Below are 20,143 nucleotides of genomic sequence, written 5' to 3'. Positions count from 1 at the left end.
ACAGGTTTCTTACTTGAAACAGATAGCTTTATTACAGAGCTTTTTTAGAAGCTACATGCTTGAACCAGATCGACGACTAGAAAGCTCCACCTTCAAGATTACCCATGCTTAGGGCTCATTCGTCAGAACCCTTAAAGGCAGTAGGAAAGGTTATACCTACAATCACTACACCTTCACTGGCTGTCCCTCGATTTGAGGACAATGCGCTGGGTTTTCACCGAGTCGGATTGACTCAGAAGCCCTGTAGAAATGGCAGGCGGATCCTGATTTCGGGATTCCTGACCCCTTTACCAGGCAGTCTAATTTTCAGGAGTGCCTTTAAAGGCTAAAGACTGCTTCCTGTCAGAAGCCTGTATCTGACATTTCTGACCTGGCCGGCTTCATTGCAGAGATAGGTATCTCCTACGTCTCTGCAATTTTCATGGGGTTGGGTCAGGTTTATAAAGAGTTACGGTTCATGGCCCCTTAGAGGAGCCGTGAACTTAAGTGTGCAAGAGAAAACATTTTAAAAGGTAAGCTCAAAAGGTTCCCCTCATGCCCCCCAAGCCGTTATGCCCCAGACCCACCCCCTATCTCCCCTCGTGAATCCTATGCCAGTCTTTGTCTTTCCACCCATCCCCTTATGTCCCTTCATGCCTGCTATGCCAAGCCCTGCCTTTCCACCTGCCCCCTCAAGCCCCTCATGCCCCCACTGACAGGCTCTGCCATTCCCTCATGCTTCCTATGCAAGGCTCTGCCCATCCCCTCAGGCCCCTCATGCCTCCTGTGCCAAGCTCTTCCCTTCCACCCACCCCCTCAGGCCCTTCATGCTTCCTTTGCCAGGGTCTGCCCTTCCACCCACCCCCATGCCCTCTATGCCAGACTCTGCCCTTCCACCCATTTCCTATGCCCCCTCATACCCCCCTTTTAAACAGCCTGCCTTTGCACCTGGCGGCCCTTGTGGCTGCCTCCACACTTCCTACCAGGTTGGCTGGCCCAACTCCAGCTCAGACCCAGCCCCCAGCAATGAAGATCCTACCTTGACAGACAATTTCTTCCAAGGTGGATGGGCCAAGTCAGGAATTTTCCTGACTCCCCCTACCCACATTGAGAATAAAAATCCAGGCTGATGTCCACTCAGGGTTGCAAGTTTCTGCCCTGGGTTTTTACGTGACTGAATAGGGTAATTCTTGACCCACACAATTCTTAGTCACATTGGGAAGGATGTCCCACTAAGGAATGGGATCTGGATTTCAAGATTTGCTTCTTTTCCTTCCTTTGCTGCCATCGCTCTACCTCATTGTTAAGATGTTGTGGCCCAAAGTGTCATGCAGCTTGATGGATAATTCATCACCGTTTTGAACAATTGGTAGCAAGCTCCTCCCAGGCCTTAATGTCAATGCTGCCAACTTCAAGGAGAGATTCAGAGCATCTTTGAAACATTTTCTTTATCTTCCCATAGAACATTGACTATTTGAGAGTTGAGAAAACTGGACATGATAGGGAAGATCCTTTTTGGCTATCCGGATACATTATCTAGCCTATCAAAATTGATTTTGCACGAGTTTTGTCTGAATGTTTGTGGAGCTGGCCTTCAAGAAGGACATTAGTTTTTGTTTGATAGTCCTCCCATTAACTACGGAGGATGTAGTGGAGGTATTGCTGATGGAATTTCTCTAGCTGCCTCATGTGTTGCTGATACACAGTCTCACTGCAGTACTGTTGCAGACAACTGTTCTGTACACTAGGACTTTTGTTGACTTGTGGAGGTTTTTGTTGTCAAACACTTGCTGCCATAGTTTGTAGAAGGCTGAGCTGACGCAGATGATCCAGTGTTGGATCTCCTTGTTGATGGCGACCTATTGAGAGAGCTGGCTGTCAATGTGTGGGAAATGCTCACAGTCTAACCTTCAACATATTTGAGTTTTGTTTTGGCAACATTCCTGGACATGCTGAGTTTCTTGTACACAGAATTGAAGAGATTGAGAGTGGCATTGCAGAACTGGTGCAGAGTGGGCAACAATACTGCAAATATCCACAAACTGTAGATCATGTATGTCAATGGTGGTTAGTTTAGTTGGCATGGCATTAGTTGACTGACATTAAAGAGTTTTCCATATAGGCAGTATTTAATACTGACACCAGAGGGCTGTTGATCTTTGATGATATGAATAGCCACTGTCAGGTAGATTGTAAATAGCATGGACGCTATCAGACAGCCTCTCTTGACCATGGTCCGGATTTAGAAGGCTGATATAATTGCATTCACCTTTAGGGTTGGTCCCTTGATTTTGAGTCTCTTTGCTCATTGCGAACCTGAAGAAATACCTTTACTCACTGCCAGGGATGGATTGCATATTCAGAAACTTCCTAATGTTCCTAGTGCTCAAGTGAATGGCTCCCAATGCCCCTGTTCTCTTAGCCTCTGAGAAATCAGAGATGGCCAATTCATTCTAACCTCAAACAAAAGCAGAAAATGGTCAGAACACTGATCAAAGTCAGTTCTTCTGATGAAGAACCACCTCTAAAACTTACATTTACCTAACATTTCTTATAATTCTAATACTCTAAACAATCTAACCTTTGTAGCTGTCACCTGATTTGCTGGGTATTTCTAGCATTTTCATTTTTGATTGGTATTGTTATAATTTGTTCTTTTTATCTTGAGTCTGGGAGTCATCAACATTGACTGCAGACCCCATGAGGTTTGATGGCATTGGCTCAAACATGGGTAAGGAAACCACCTACTGGCTATCACCTACCTCTCTCACTCAGCTTATGAATCCATATTGAACACCACTTGGAAGAAGCACCGAGGGTAGCAAGGCACAAAATGTACTTTGGGTGGGGAACCTTCAATGTCCATCACCAAGGGTGGCTCAGTAGCATCATTACTGATCAAGCTGGCCAAGTCCTGCAGGACATATTAGTCATACTGGGCTTGCAGCAGATAGTGTGGGAACCAGCAAGAGGGAAAAATGTACTCGTCCTCACCAATCTACCTGTCACAGGTGTATCTGCCCATTACAATATTGGTAGGAGTGATCATCCCACAGTCCTTGTGGAGATGAAGTCCTGTCTTCACACTGCGGATACCCTTCTTCATGTTATATGGCACTACGACCATGCTAATAGACTTGGAACAGATCTTGCAGCTCAATCATGGGCATCCATGAGACACTGTGGTCCATCAGCAGCAATAGAATTATACTCAACAACAATCTGTAACCTTGGCCTGAATCTTACGTTCATCGGGCGGGCGCAATCAGCAGGCCCAGAAGTGGATGCAAAAAGCGCTGCGGAGGGAGGGGGTTAGGGCTGGAAGAGAGCAGGCGCTGACAAAAATGAGGGTGCAGGTGGGTGTTCCTAGCAAGCTCCCCGAAGGCAGACAGCTGCTGCCTCAGGGAGCTGCAGACCTGGACAGACTAAATGGCAACAAAAAACGCACCAGACTGTGTCTATGCAGCACATTCAAGCACTTGATAGCAGAACTCAAAAAGCATCAATCTCAGATATAATTTTTTATTATATTTCAGCACAGACATTTCATTCCGTCCGGGATCGAGGTTTTAGCGAAAATCTAAAGGCCACCTGGTCGATTGGCCTGTCCGCCAATCGTAAAAGTGGACGGGTCATGTAAAATCAATTTCAATTGCTTCCTTAATGGGATTAATTGCCAACTTAATTGTAAGTGGGCGTGCTTCCTACTGCTGTGCGTGCGCGCCCACCGAGGAAAATATTGCGCTAGTGCGCAACGATATCGGGATGTGCACCCAATGTCTTCTCATGCGATTTAATGTGCTGCCAGGTTGGGCGTGAGCCCACACAACTAGCATAAAATTCTGGACCTCGTGCTGACATATCCCTCACCATTTTCATCAAACCAGGTGACCATTCCTGGTTCAATGAGGAGTGTAGAAGAGCATGCCTGGAGCTGCACCTGGAATATGTAAAATTGAGGTGCCAACCTGGTGAAGCTGCAAAAGAAGGATCACATGTATTTTAAACAGTAGAAGCAGCGTGCTATAGACAGAGCGAAGTCATCCCACAGTTAACGGATCAGATCAAAACTCTGCAGTCCTGCCTCATCCAGTTGTGAGCGGTGATAGACAGCGAAACAACCAGCCAGAGGAGGAGGCTCCAAAAACATCCACAACCTGAATGATGGGTGTCCAGCGTCAGTGCAAACAGTAAGGCTGAAATATTTGCAATCATCTTCAGCCAGAAATGCCAAGTGGATGATACATCTCGGCCTCTTCCTGAGGTCCCCACCATCTTAGATGCCGGTCTTGAACCAATTTGATTCATTCCACCTGACTTCAGAAACTGCTAATGGCACTGGATACTTCAAAGACTATGGGCCCTGACAACATTCCAGCAATAGTATGGAAGATCTGTGCTCCAGAACTAGCCATGCCCCTAGCCAAGCTGTTGCAGTACAATTACAACACAGACATCTCCCTGACTAAGGGGAAAATTGCACACTTATATTCTGTTCACAAAAAACAGGGCAAATCCAGTCTGGCCAATTACCACCCCAACAGTCTAATCTCAATCATCAGCAAAGTGATGGAAGATGTCGTTGACAGTGTTATCAAGTGTTATCAACCTAATCAACAACAGCTGCTTGCTGATGCTCAGTTTAGGTTCTGCCAGGGCCACTCAGCTCCAGACCTCATTATAGCCTTGGTCCAAACATGGACAAAAGAGCTGCATTCCAGAGGTGCAAATTATTGACCTTGACATGAAAGCAGCTTTTGACTGAGTGTGGCTCAAGGATCCCTAGCAAGATTGAAGTCATTGGGAATCAAGAGGAAAACTCTGTACTGGCTGGAGTTCATCAGGGTTCCTCGGGGTAGTGCTCTAAGCCCAGCCATCTTCAGCTGCTTCATCAATGTCCTTCCCTCCATCATGAGGCCATAGGTGGTAATGTTCGCTGGTGATTGCATGGTGTTCGGTACCATTTGTAATCCATTAGGTACTGAAGCAGTCCATGCCTGCATGCAGCAAAAACTAGAGAATATTTAGGCTTGGGCTGATAAATGGCTGGTGACATTTGTGCCACACAAGAGCCATGCAATGACCATCTTCATCAATAGAGTCTAACCATCTTCCCATGACAATGTTACCATCACGGAATTCCCCCACCATCAACATTCTGGAGTTTACCACTGACCAGAGATTGAACTGGACCAGCCATATAAATATTGTGGCTACAAGAACAGGTCACAGGCTGAGAATTCTAAGGCGAGTAACTCACCTTCTGACTCCCCAAAGCCTGTCCACCATTTACAAGGTACAAGTGAGGAGTGTGATGGAATACTCTCCATGGGTGCAGTTCCAACAACGCACAAGAAGCTCAACACCATTCAGGACAAAGCAGCCTATTTGATTAGCACCCCATCCATCACCTTAAACATTCGCCCCCTTCACCACTGGCACACAGTGGCAGCAGTATGTACCATCTGCATGATGTGCTGCAGCAACTTGCCAAGCCACATTCCAAACTCATGAACCCTGCCACCTGGAAGGACAAGGACATCTGATGAGTTGGAACACCACCACCACCTGCAAGTTCCCCTCCAAATCATTCACTATCCTAACTTGGAAGAATATCACCATTCTTTCAGAGTTGCTGTGTTAAAACCCTGGAATTCCATCCCTAACAGCACTGTGGTGTGCCTCCACCAGGTGGACTGCAGCAATTGAAGAAGGCAGCTCACCCCTAACTTCTCAAAAGCAATTAGGGTTCGGCAATAAATGCTAGCCTTCCCAGTATAGCCGATATCCAAAGAATGAACATGAAAAAATAAATTCCCTCACAGATTCTCTATGTATTTGGACTAAATACCGTGAAATTGGCAGTTGACATTTGGAGAAACAATCTCATTGAAATAAATAAGTTGTACATCAGACTAACCTAAAATAGTTGCTGTTTCATCTAAAACGTGGTAAACTTTACTGCCTATAGTGTTTACACAGGCTTCAGTGCAGCCTGATCGATCAGCAGCAACTCGCGCCATGCCCATTGATCTCCACACTCATACGGCAAAGCTCTGCCTCCCATCAATGGTGTGCTTGGTCTTTGCAGTAACTTTACTTTCCCATTTTTTTTCCGAAGTTGCTCACAGATGTGTCCATGAGATAAATCAGATGTGGTTACAGCATCTGTTATAGAAGAGTGCTGCTGCAGCGGCCAAGAAAACATCATCACTGGATCACTAAACCGTCATAACAAAAGTACTTTGAGATCTTTGAGAAATGTGATGTCGCATTATACAAATGCAAGTCTTCTTTTACCTTAATAGCTTAGATTAGGCAATTTATCAAGAATGTCAGGAGCATTAGGGAAGCAAGGGAATGGAAACTGAAATTGAATTGATTATTGCTTTATACTGTGCAGCAGCAATAAAGTATTTATTAATCTTGGTAGACAGCATAGATTTCTAAGTAAGCCGTTTCCTTCTAAATGTCCTGAGAGACAACAACATTAATATTTTAAAACATATGCCTCTCAGAATTTCTTTTCTTCCCTTAGTTTTTCTATCATTTTTGATCATTATTGATTCTACCATTACCATTGGTTGCTATGCCTTCAGTTGCCCAGGTCCTAAACTCTAGAATACCCTCCCAATACTTCTCTGCCTCTCTATCTTGCTTTCTTCCTTTAAGACATTCCTTAAAACCTACCTCTGACAAGCTTTTGGTCATCTGACCTAACATATCCATATAAGGCTCAATGTCATACTTTGTTTTATAGTGCTTCTGTGAAGCACCTAGAGATGTTTTATTACTTTAAAGGTGCTATATAAATTGTTGCTGATGTATTGGCCTGGATTTTCTTTCTTGAGGCGAGTAGGGGGAATGGGAAAATTTCTGGCTCAGCCTGCTCGCCTTGGGAGAAAGTGCCCACTAAGGCGGGATCTTTATTGCTGGGGGCTGGGTACAAGCTGGAGTTGGGCCAGCCAACCCAGGAAGAAATGTGAAGGCCGCAACAGAGGCTGCCATGTGCCAAGCCAGGCTACTTAAAAGGCCCACCTGAGTGCCATGGGCTTTGTCCCAGTGAAAAAATACACAAAGACCCTCTAGCCCTCACCCTTCACACCACCTTCACCTTCTAAACACTACCCAGGCCCCATTCATGCAACCCCATGTCCCGTACCCACTGCCCAAGGCCCCTTATGCCCCCTATGCCAAGCTGTGCCCTTCCACCCAACTCCTGAGGCCCCTCATATCCCGTGACCAACTCTGCGCTTCTACCCACACCCTATGTCCCCTCATAGCCCCTGTGCCAAGCTCAGGCACTTCGAAGCCCATTGACCAACTTTACACTTTTTTGAACCAAAGAACACCACAGTGTAAAGTGCTATGAGTAAAAAAAAGCTTTAAAAATGTAATCCTTTAATCGCTTTCCCCTGTGCTTGAAAAAATGTCTGGACAAGCTAATAAACGTGTCAATTATCCAGGCCCTTTGAAGGTTCAAAAACCACAAACACTTGAAACCACTTGATTTATGTCAACAAACATTGTGAAATTGACCACAGAGATCATTATGTATGCTTGGCTGAGAGCCTAGACAGCTATTAGAATAAAAGAACAACTGTTCCCAGAGGAAACATTGTTTGATTTACAGTTCAGGCTCCCTGATCTCTGCAGTCAATTTCACTATATTTGTTCTCATAAGTAAGTGGTTTCAAGCATTTGTGGCTTGTGGTTTTTGAAACTTCAAAGGGCCTGGATGATTGACTTTTTAGCTTGTCCAGACTTTTTTTCAAGCGGGGGGTAAGTAACCAAAGGAATACGTTTTATCAAGCTTTTTTTTGCACATTCCACTTTACACTGTGGTGTTTATTGGTTCTAGAAAGTTACAGTGGGTCAATGGGCATGGAATGGTCAGAGCTTGGCATCAGGGGCATGAGGTGCCTGAGGGGGTGGATGGAAGGCAGAGCTTGGCATAGGGGACTTGAGGGGGTGGGTGAGCAGGCTTAGCTTGGCATGGGACATGAAGGGGTGGGTGAGCAGGCTTAACTTGGCATAGGAGGCATGAGGGGCCTGAAGGGGTGGATGGAAGGGCAGAGCTTGGCATGGGGGCATGAAGGGTGGGTGAGTGAGCTTAACGCGGCATAGGGGACATGAGGGGAACCTTGTGATCTAACCTTTTAAAAGTTCCCCTCATGCGCAGAAGTCACGACTGCTCTAAGGGACCACGAACTACGGCTCTTTAAAAATCTGGCCCGACTCTGTGAAAAATGCAGAGGAGTAGGAGATATCTGTCCTTGCAATAGAGCAAGCCAGGTCAGGAGTGCTGGATGCGGGCTTCTGGCAGGAAGCAGCCCGCATCGTTTTAAAGCACTCCCAAAAATTGCACAGCCCAGGAATGGTGTCGGGAATCCTGGAATTGGGACCTGCCTGCCACTTTTAAAGGGTTCCTGAGTCATCCCGACTCGGTGAAAATCTAGGCTATTATGTCTGTTACTCTTAAGTGGCTTTGATACTGTAGCTTTCTGTTTTTATCTGATATTTTCTTTCAGTTTCTCCCTTGGCCATTCATACATTATGGCACACCTTCCAATTGGTTATGCCAATAATTTGAGTAAACTCAGCATAATTAATTGGAAGATGGGATAGAGACCTTTTATATTGAATGTCCATGCACCTAATACTGCATCCAGATTTAAAACCTGTTTTCTTTCTTTTAGTGGCCCAGGAACATTGCTGGTGGATGAATGCAAAAAAGGCTGCAATTACATAATTTGTACAATTTCCTGGCATTCAGAATGCCATATAGCAATTCATCTATCTGTCCATATTTATGCTATTTATAAACTTAATTTAAAAGCCCCACATGGAGATTACTGGTAGAATTTGGAGTTTCTAAACATTTTTACTTAATTGTATTTCCTTGCCTACTTTATGGGCAGATTTTTTTCACTCGTCGGGTGGACAGGTACCCTGTGCCTGACCCAAATGAGCATAAAATGACACATGATGACATCGGGCGAGCATCCTGACGTTACCATGCACTCGCGCGATATTTTGCTCGGGTATGCGTGGGAATCAGAGCCGTGCCCGCCATCAATTAAGAGGCCTTTTAAGGCCCTTGACAACCTAATTGATGGCACTTTAATGTTGCCGTGAGATTTTTCACTCATCAAATGGGCAGGCAGGCAGCCCACAATTTGCAAAACCTCATCCACGGTCGGGATAAGAAGGGTCAGCAGCATTGTCAATGTGAGTAGTGAGGATTTTTGGAGATAACTTGTGCTGGTGGCTTATTGGTACTTGTCAGCTTAATCTCTGACCAGGGCTTCGTTGTTAGCATTTCCAGGCTTCATTTCTTTACTCATTGGTGTCTTTCAGGCCCCTTGAGGACTGGGACCATGTGGACCTTTCCAGGTATCAGACAACCTTCCCTTACCCTGGTAATGGGGATTGTGATCTCCGCTGGAGACACCTCCTCTGAGGAGGAACGGAGGGGCAGAAGTGAGAGGAGGCCAGGTGTCCCAATGCAGCTTCCAGAGGAACGACATGTGGGAGTAGAAGCACAGGCACAAGGAGCGCAGGGCCAGCAGGTAGCGAAAGTTGGAAGGGGGTGCAGAAGATGCCACTATTCTGCTGCCAGGGTTTACAGACGGCGATGCAGCTACCTCAATATGTCCGATGTGCAATGCCGAAAGAGGCTCTGTCTCTCAAGGGAGACAGTGACCTCCATTTGGCAGATGATTGGGCCTGAGATCAGCTCCAACTGTGTGGGTGGACATCCCATACCAGTGGCTCTGAAGGTCACAATGGCCCTCAAATTCTATGCCTCTGGCTCTTTCCAGGGGTCAGTGGGGATCTGTGTGGAGTCTCCCAATCAGCTGTCCACAGCTGCTTCAAACTGCTGACAGGAGCTCTGTTCAGGCGGGTATTGATCTTCATTCATTACCGTACGGATGAGGCCAGCCCGGCTGAGTGAGCCAGAGGCTTTGCAGCGATTGCTGGCTTCCCCCATGCCCAGGGTGCAATAGACTGTACACATGTGGCCATCAAGGCGCCAGCAGGTGAGCTCGGTGCCTTCGTCAACAGGAAGGGCTTCCACTCCATGAACGTGCAGATAGAGTGTGACCACAGGATGCAGATTCTACAAGTCTGTGCAAGGTACCCTGGCAGCTCCCAGGTGCCGGGGCTCTTCAGTGCTTCAGCCCGGCTGGATGGATGGGTGCTGGGTGACAAGGGCTATCCCTTGAACAGGTGGCTCAAGAAACCCTTTGCCACCCAAGAACAGAGGCAGAGCAGCTTTATAATAGGAGTCATGCCTCCACAAGAGCGGTGGTAGAGAGAACCATAGGTTTTCTGAAGATGTGCTTCCAATGCCTGGACTGTTCGGGGGCGCACTGCAATATCCCCCAGAGCAGGTGTCACTGATTGTGGTTACATGCTACACTCTCCACATCCTGGCCTCCACATCCTATAGGAAGAAGATGTTGACACAGCTGCACAGGCCACAGATGACGAGTCCAGTCATGAGTCAGAAGAGAAAAATGCTGAGGGCATGGAGCCAGACCTTGGTAACCTCTAGGGAGGCAGGGACACCAGGGATGCCGTGATCCAATGCTCCTTCAGCTAGGCTGCCAAATAAGGGCAGCCACCACCATCCTGGATCTCAGAAATGACCCTTTCCTTGGCCCCCAAGATACACTCAGTGCCTGTGCAATAAAGTTTCAAGCCACCCACACCCAGCATTACATGCTGGCGTACCCTGCACCTACAAAACCAATGAAGCATACTCAGGCCAATAACACAAAAGCAAATGTAATTTAACGTTGGAACTCACATAGTATTGTACTGAACAATATCTGGTGTTGGTAGTCACACCATTAAAAAAAGAAAAACAAAATGGGGAATGAAAGATCAGCCATGACCAGTCCCTCTTGTGCTTAAGGCGCTTTAAACTTACATTTACGAGTGCTATGTCTAGGTGCTCCCCAGTTGCTGGCACTGGCATTGGAGACAGCCTGCTGACTCTGCTGGCCTTGATGACCTTGATGACCTTGGCAGTCGTTCTCTGGCCAGTGAAACCCGTGCTGGCCCTGCCTGTGAGGGAGCAGCCAATGGCATGGCTGGCATTTCCCCAGTCACCGCAACCTCATCAGATGCCACAGTCACTGACAGAGGGGCAGAGGAGCTGCTGACGCCATCCAGGGCACTCTGAGAGGAGTCCGCAGAAACAAGCAGCTCACGCGCCAACGTGAGGTTGCTGTGGACCTCCCTGCTCACCATTGATCGACAGGCATCTAACTGGGATACTGGATGCCCCATCCATCTCACACACGGACACTGACCGGCTGAGGTCAGTGCCTGTGTGAGGGCTTGCAGGTCTGAGCACAATCCCAGGAACCCCTGATTCTGTTCCTGGAGCAGCCTCTCCATGAGAGTCGCCTCTCTCTCCGTGGAGGAAGCAGTGTGCTCGGCCATGAGGGTCAGCGCAGTGTTCACGCTTCACAGGGACTCCTCCACAATGGAGACCGTGGCATGATACCCTCTTGGATCTCTGCCAGATCCTCCCACTCATCCCGCTGGACATCCTGCATCTGCTGCCTAATGGATGACTCCAGAGGCCCATCGTCAGCCATCGATTGAGCATTGCCCTAGTCATTAGCAGTCCTCCGCCTGCCAGTGCTCTGGGAACTCTCTGCCTCCACCTGCGCCTCAAGCGAATGTGGAGTGCCCTCACCAATGGGCACCAACATTCTAGCTGCCAAACTAACACCCACCGAGGTGCTGGTATCTGTGCTGGTACCTGGTTCAGAGAGTGGGTGTGAGGCAGGTGCTTGGGGAGCATTGTGGTCCTCCAGGGTCAGGGGTGGCCCTTCAGAGTCCAGGGAGCAAACGCCTGCTAGAGAAATTAAAAGGGAGAAGAAGGACATGTCATTATTTAAAGTCATCACACTGTCACTGTGCATGCCAGGCACCCTGGTGAGACAATGGAGATCCGCATCATGGTGCCATCGTCTTTCAATGATCAATAGGGACTCCAGGTTCGAGGCTCACAACAATGAAGAGACTACACTAGAATGGTTGCCCAAGCCGAAATTCTCAGCTCAGTGCACTGCAATCTTACTTTTGTCTGACAGCCGCCTCACCATGACCTGTTGACCAAGGTGCATGGCATCTCTCGAGCTCCATGGCCTCCTGCTCATACCAGGGGAGGATGAGGAGGTGTGGGGGTCCTCTGCCAGTCTGCGACCTCTCAATATTGTTATGGGATGTCTTCTCCTGAAAGGACAGAGAAGCATTGATTAGTCCACTCTCTACCTGCAGCACCATTGCAGCGTGGCCAACCCCAGCTGTGGAGCACCTGTGGGCATATCCGAGTCGTGGCCCTCGAGTAGCAAGGCACTCAGCCCAAGCAGCCTGGGCTCACCCCCTTGGCCAGCGTCGGCATGCTTGACAGTTGGCACTCAGACTCTAGCACCCCTGAGCTCCACGGGGGGACGGCCAGCCCAAAACAATTGAGTACTCACAGTACTCACCCTTCCTGAGCGCAGCAGGTTATTGAAGCGTTTCCGGTACTGTACCTAGGTGCGCCGCACCATGTTATGGCTGCTCACCCGGGCTGCCACCTCCTCCCATGCCCTCTTTGTGAGGTGCAATGGCCTCCTTCTCCTATCCCTGGGGTCAAGGCTCCTGGCAGCCACCTGCACCAGGAGGGCAGCGAGGCACTCGTCGGAAAAATGGGGGGGGCCGAGTGCCCAGCAGACCTCACCTCACGCCTGGTCTCTGCAGCCTCAATGGCAGCCATGTCGCTGCTGCAACTCCGACGTGGGCAGCCTGTGCAATTTTTGAACAGGCCACTGGCTCACCATTGGACCCAGCGGACAACTTTTCAGAGGTTTTCATCCGGCCTTCACGCTGGGCTGGGCTTAATTGGCCCGCCAGGGTGAAATCACGGTCTGGCCTCGATCGCAGGCGGCAGGCGGCTTCCCGACCTCATCCACTCACCCCCGCTGAGCCTGCCCAACGAGGGCAAAATTCTGCCCTATGATCCATAGACTTTGTGCCAGCTGTTATGGCATTGAATTATGTTTTGCAATTCCTATAATAATAACATAAAGGGTTTCACCATGTGAATCCCCCAATTTTGAGGAAGATGATGGCCGATGGAGAGTTGGCAGGCACCATCAGTGCTCTGCAGAGAAAGTGCCCTCACATCTGCACATGTAGGTCAAAACATGAACACTTTGATTTTTTGAAGATTAATTTGAATTTACAAGGGAGACTGAGTCAGAGCTGTGCAGAATGCTTCAAATGTGACCTGCAGCCAAAGTTGCTCACATGCATGACACTGTCAGTGGCTGTAAAAATCACAAGTGCCCTTAACTTATATGGTCTGGAGTAATTCCAGGCAGCCACTAGGGACATCAGCCACAACACAACCATCCAAAGAGAGAATATTAATCTGTACTCATCGGGCTTCGACAGTGGGCCTAATGGTTCATGGTTCTCACTAGCTGATTCCCTCAGACTGCTGAATGTGGGAGAGGTAGACTATTCCACTGTCAGACTAAGCAATAGAAGATGAGATATGGAGTAATGGCTCTTGCACCTGATGCAAATTGATTACGCTGCTTTAGTTGAAAGCTGGCATCAGAGCAAATCCCAGTGCTCAGGGCACTTTGATCTTACTATCCTGACTGGCTCTGATGCCTCTGCATGGGAAATTCTGCTACACCATTAACATTGAAAATACCTGTACACGTGCCATTCACAGGAATAGCAGTATTGTAGACCGTTAAAATGAGTTTTCAATGAAAATTGTACCCCATGTACTCAATTAAATTTATAAATAATAAATGAATGGAAGCAGATTATTCAAATTCATCATGACTATTGTCAAGACACATTATAAAGAGTTGTATTCAGAAGCCATTGTGAAATGTAAACGATTTACTGCAAAATATTTAGCATTCTATTCACACAAATAGACTTACAGGTTTAGCAAAATCAATAATAGTGGAGTAATGAGACTAGCTGGTTCTATATTAACTTATTTTGATCAGTTAGATATATGAAGTGAAATCTGAACTTGAAGGCAAAAGAGTACAGGAAATGTGGAAGAGCAGGCTTTTATCATCATTCCTTGTACCATGTAATTGCTTTTGACTGTCACTTCATTTTCCTGTTCACCGTTGGGGACTAGGCTGCAGCAGTTATTCTATTTTCAGCACTGTTCCTGCTATGCAATTTTGATGGAGCATATTCTGACTGATGGTGTTATTTAAAAGCTGCGATTGTTTCCAGTACGATGTGATATGGAGTAATGGCTCTTGCACCTGGTGCAAATTGATTACGCTGCTTTAGTTGAAAGCTGGCATCAGAGCAAATCCAAGTGCTCAGGGCACTTTGATCTTAATAAGACAGGGTCTTGCAGGCAGTAACACATTTAATGTATATTAAACTTTTTACCTGATTGGAGTTATATGACCATTTCAAACTTGCATTTACTCACTGGAGGCTTTTATTAGTTGTTACGTCTATTGTTGAATTTATACACAGCAACTTAAAAAAATTCTAACCATCAAGCTCACTGCCTAATAACAGAAACATCAAATAGTTTTAAATAATAGCTTGGAGCTTTAATGCACAGTACCTTGTTTCTGAATGCTTTCACAGAGAAAGACAATTTTAATTCTCCATTCCACTCATATTCTGACCTCCTTGTTCTTGGCCTCCTACACTGTTACAATGGAGCCCAACACAAGCTCCAGGAACAACACCTCATTTGTTGCTTAGATTCTTGCTGGCTTTCCGGGCTGAATACCGAGCAGGATTTTCCCCTACGAGTCAGGAAGCACAAGTCGGGCCATTCAGGAGTGGAAGGGTCATTACTTTACATTCACCTAAATCCTGTGTACATTAGCCCACCCTCTCAATCTGCTTTACTAAGCTCACTCCATCACATCACCCTTTACCGTACTGATGAAAGGTCATCACCCTGAAATGTTAACACTGTTTCTCTCCATAGATGCTGCCTGAGCTGCTGAGTTGTTCCAGCATCTTTTGTTCTTATTTCAGATTTCCAGTAACCACAGTATTTTGCCTTTATATCAGTCCTCACACCCACTTAGCTTGCAAGTGCACACATCCTTCTCTTTCTATACACTTTCTCATATCCCATTTAATCCATCCATCACCGCCACTCATCCTCATCTGTATGTAAATTTCTTGCCTCTTCCTGATAGCCACCCTCACCAAGTGCATTGTATCCATCTGGTGAAAACATTCTATTACACTAGATTACATTATTTAGGTCTGTACTTTGCCCAGTTGCAAGATAGAAGAGAGAGCACAGGAAGCCAGCCTCCTTAAATCTTGTGGCTCATAACTGCAAAGGAGCAGGCGCTGGAGGTTAGAAACGTTTTGGTGTCTTTGAGTATTGCAGACAGGGGGCGGGATTTTCCCCATCTGGCTGCCCAACGGCTTCTGGCTGAACCCTTGAGGAGAAGGGGCAGCTGGAGTGAGATCAAGGTGCCCACCCCCACCTCTCTATGGCCACTGATGGATGCCACCAGTGGCAACAACGATGGAGTGCACCTCCTGCTGATATCCTGGACCAAGGTCTCCATGGCGGCTGCCAACCTGCCAGTGTTGACCTTGGTGTGTCGAGGTTGGACCCTCCCTGTGTGAGTGTGGAAATCCCTCCCATCATCCTTGAGGAGCTTAATGTTCAGATTTCCCTCCCTTCAAGAACCTCTCAATCCTCCTCCTGTATTCCTTGATCCCACTGTGATTGAGTTGGATATCCCTCTGTTACCCCCTGAACATGGTGAGGTAGATGTGCCTATGTGGACATCACCCCTCCCCATCTTGAGGACACTTGACATATGCCCCACCCTACCAACACCCTCGAATGCCCCCAAAGTACCTTTTCCCCATCTAAAGGCTGCAGATGTCTCCCCTTATTGAGTGTGCCATTTGTGGGCCTGTACAATGCTAGAAACTCCCCAGACCAATGCACATGATGTTATGACAATGCCCTAGGCACAACATGCTGGGCACGACTGAGACTGGACTGACATGCCCTCCCCCTGCCTGGACTATGACAAGGACAGCCTTTGCAAGCTCAACATTGAAGTGCTTCTTCACTCAGCAATCCTCCCATTCTGACCCAAAGCTGCTCATGCCATTTTCTAACCGAGTCTCTCCCCATTCTATTGTTGAGGATGCTTCCTCACCGCACCCCCCCACCCCCCTAGTCATGTGCCTGAGTGCAACCTCCTCCACTCTTACCCCCAGTGAAGTCCCTCCCTTGCATCCTCTTCCCATGCCTCAGGCTGGTTCCTCTCCTTCCCTAGTCGAGGCCTAGCTCTGCAGCACATTAAAAGCCACTGTTGCCTTACCGCTAGTCTGGTAGATAGAGACTTGCCTCTGAGACGCCCCCTGAGAGTGATGTGGTGCTGCCTGTAAAGCCTGGGGTTGAGTCTGAGTGGTTGCGAACGCTGTGCCATGCAAGGTAGGTGAATGAACCTCAAAGTCACGAGCAAAGTGCAGGTCGCCAGATGCAAGTCACTTTTATACTGTTGTGAAACATGTAAATCTAATTGGATGCCAATGTGCTCTTTAGATCCAGTGTGTGGGGTGATTCCGGCGAGAAGCCCTTATAATATGAAGCAAATATGTTAAAACGATGCTCCCGATGTGCCATGGCAGAAAACACAGCTCACCATTGATTGCTGGAGCGGATGATCCAGACTGCTTTTATGATGGCAGTAAGCTAATTTTTCCTATCTCGCGATATTTTCCACTCCCACCCGCCACGTCACCTGCTGAGGGCGGGGCCGGAAAATCCTGCCCAGGGAAACAGTGACCTCTCAGCTAACTGTCGACAGAACAAAATATCAGTGACCCACAAGACATATGGCATTCAATTATGTTGGCCTGAATTCAACAGCGTTTGAAATATGATCATTTTCATAATGAAAATTTGCAACGTTCTTACCTTGCCAATACAAATTCATATCTATTATATCTGTCAGGGTCTTCATGTGTGCAGCTACAGCCATTGGAGATCACAGATGACAGATCTTCAGAGGAGCTGAGCTAGAGGCCTCATACATACCTTGAACCAACTCAGATACATGCACTTCAATGGGACCAGTTAGACGGACAGTTGGATTTTCACCTGGTGACTCACACTAAACAAATGAGCAAAAGCGAATCATGGTGGCATGGACAGCAATGTAGACTCCATGACAGAAGACACAGCCCTCCAATCGCTGTCCAGCTGGGCACAGATGCTGTAGTCTAGGGGCTGTTGATGAACTGGATAATCATTGAGCAGTGGGAATGGAGGAGTTTGCCTCAAACATGAGTGCGGTTAATGTCGCAGCACATTGTAATGGGTGTGATTTTTCATGAATAGTGGCCAGCTGTCTGGAACATAAAACTCTACAATCAACTGAGTCAATGCATGGCTTGACCACGGCCATACGCACTCTTGGGTGACAATCTTTCTAACATCTTAAATAGGATGGCAGATATCTTGGCCTTACAGTGCCACACTGATCTCCACCAATATGCTGTCCTGCAGAGAGCAATGAAATACGCTGATTCATGAGAAAGATGATGATGAAGTGGGGATGCCACCCAAAGCAGTTTCACTTCTCACCTGTTGCCGTGCATTCCCTCAGTCAGTACCCAATATGCTGCCCCTTGTCCCAATGACCAAGGCTGCCCAAGTACAGATGCAAATCGAAAAGTCTTTGGCGGGGCCCTCATGGACTCAAAAAGCCAGAGGACATCAACCAGAGGACATGTTCCAGCAGTCAGAGGGAGGATCTGAAGCTTGCTGCCTCTACTTCTGCTGAAACCACAGGGGTTGAACTACATTAGGCTGGAAGCAAGAGTAAAACTTTATAGTTATTTTAAAGCCAACCTAATAAGCTAAATTAACAAAATGAGGGATAAAGTAAACACAGCCCCTAAGTTAGGTTAGCTGTAAAACCAAAGACAACGTTCAAAAAAAACTTACAAACATCAAATCAAAATGTGATTAAGAGGGTCGATAAAGCACCTCAGTCCTCACGGTGCCCACCAGGCACGGAAAGCCTCGACGGTGCCAGCAGACACCACGTGCTCCCTTTCCAGGGATACCCGGCTGCGAATGTAGCCACGGAAGAGGAGCAAACAACCCCCCTCGATCGCCCGCTGCCTGCATAAGGTTCTTCTGTTTTTTAGGAAAAGCTCATGAATTTTATTCTTTTGCACCACTTTCCCAACTTGTCCTTTCTTGGCTCTCAGGCAACAAGTCACCTTTTAGCTTGTTTGACGATTGAGATGGCATGAGTTATAGCGTCCAATGGGGGATGTGCAAGAGGTGGTTGTTTGTTAGCAGGACAGCTTCGTGTCATTGGCTTTGGTGGGGGGGAAATGGGTAGCGGGAAGAGCAGACATTGTATGCAATTCTACCATAGGTTCATTGCTGCAACCTAAGTGAACCATAATAAGAGAATCCCAGGCAGCAAATTGAACAGTTTGTACAAGATTGCCCTTTTCTCCTCCTCTTCCTCTGAGAATTAACTGAACTTTGCACCTTGTTTCTTGTGCAGGTCCACCCCTTTCTAGTGCGTGGTGCTGTGCAGAGTGCAGCACAGAATGGCCATTCTGGAGATCCTAGCTGGTGCATTCTGAAGGGTATTTCCAGATGTGTTGGATTCTGATAACACATTCCAATACAAATCCTAGCTGCAAATTATCATTGAAACTCTTGAGATACTGACACCTTGTAACATCTTAAAAAGCTAGTTGCATAGTGCATGCTCTTGTGGTGATACAGGTAAAGAATGGGCTGCAGGATTGTTACTTTGTGCTTTTAACACTAACATCTCCTAACATCTCCTAATTCTCCTCACAGAATAATAGGAATGCAGCAGAAAGGTGGAATCTATACTCATCGTTTCAACAGCTTTGATTTTCTGATAAACTGGTTTAAAGTGGCTCCTGGTGATCTAAAATATGTCTTGCTGCTTACCTGCATTTTTTGAGCCACAATATTTTTAAAATGCTAAAACTTATTTGCATGTTTTGAAGTTAAAAAATAATTTTATCAACAGTGGATAAAAATTCCAGATTAGCAAGATTTATTTAATTTAATTAACAAAATACCATGTTAGAACTAAACCTAATGTATCCATTAACACAGAATTCTATAATGCAGTTGCAGGTTGTGAATCTTTCAGTTATAAATACACTACTGGAAAAAAAGTAATAACTCCAATGAGCAAAAACAAACTTGAGTTACTGAACTGTAATAAAGCTTTTAACTAGCAATTAATCACATAAATACAACTAACACTGCATGGTTTATTTTGTTGATGCACACTTACCCGGCCACACAATATTCCCATTTGTCATGTCCACAAATCAGTGAGCTATTATAATGTAAGAATAATGATGAAACTTTGAAGGTCAAATCTGACCAACAGGAAAGCACAAAACATTTTGTGGCTATAGATTTTTTGGGGGGATGGGGACAGTAATAACTAAAGTTAAACAATAATTTTTTATGCAAGATGTGAAATTATTGTATATTTACACTCTATATATACTGTATTAAAATGTTTTACCTTGAAATCCCTGCAATTTCCACCATTCCTTTGTCAGGGAGAGGAGATGGTGTTTGTTCCACTGGACTCCTGCTGGAGTTATGATGGGAAACTGGCAGAGCTGCTGCAAGATTTCTGGGCCATTATGTGTTTGTGCACATCCTATTAACTTCTTCCAATGCCTAGATTTTAATGGAAATGGCAGCTGTAAACTTTTCATGTTTTAATTACACCCTCACAATTGTGGGGATGATACATTGTGGCCACCACTGACCTTTTGTGCTTCCAACCACCATTTCCCCCTCTACTTTCCTGCTGCACCATTGGCCATTGTGCCTTCAGCCATTTAAGCCCCACACTTTGGAATTCTCTTGCCTCTTCCTTTTAAGGTCTTCATGAAAATCTACCTCTTTGACCTACAAGAGCACCTGAACAAAATCAAGTCTAGGACTGCGAAGTCGCATGTAAAATTTGCGTCATGTAAGTGCCAGTTAACGAGCAACTTCAGCAAGAGAAAGACCAACCATCACCTGATCTTTAGCAGCACCACCACCACTGAATCCAAGGGGGGTAAAAAT

This window comes from Carcharodon carcharias, chromosome 3 (assembly GCF_017639515.1).
Source record: "Carcharodon carcharias isolate sCarCar2 chromosome 3, sCarCar2.pri, whole genome shotgun sequence".
NCBI classification, from domain to species: Eukaryota; Metazoa; Chordata; class Chondrichthyes; order Lamniformes; family Lamnidae; genus Carcharodon; species Carcharodon carcharias.
The sequence above is the reverse complement of the archived record's forward strand: the minus strand, read 5'-3'. Positions refer to the sequence as shown.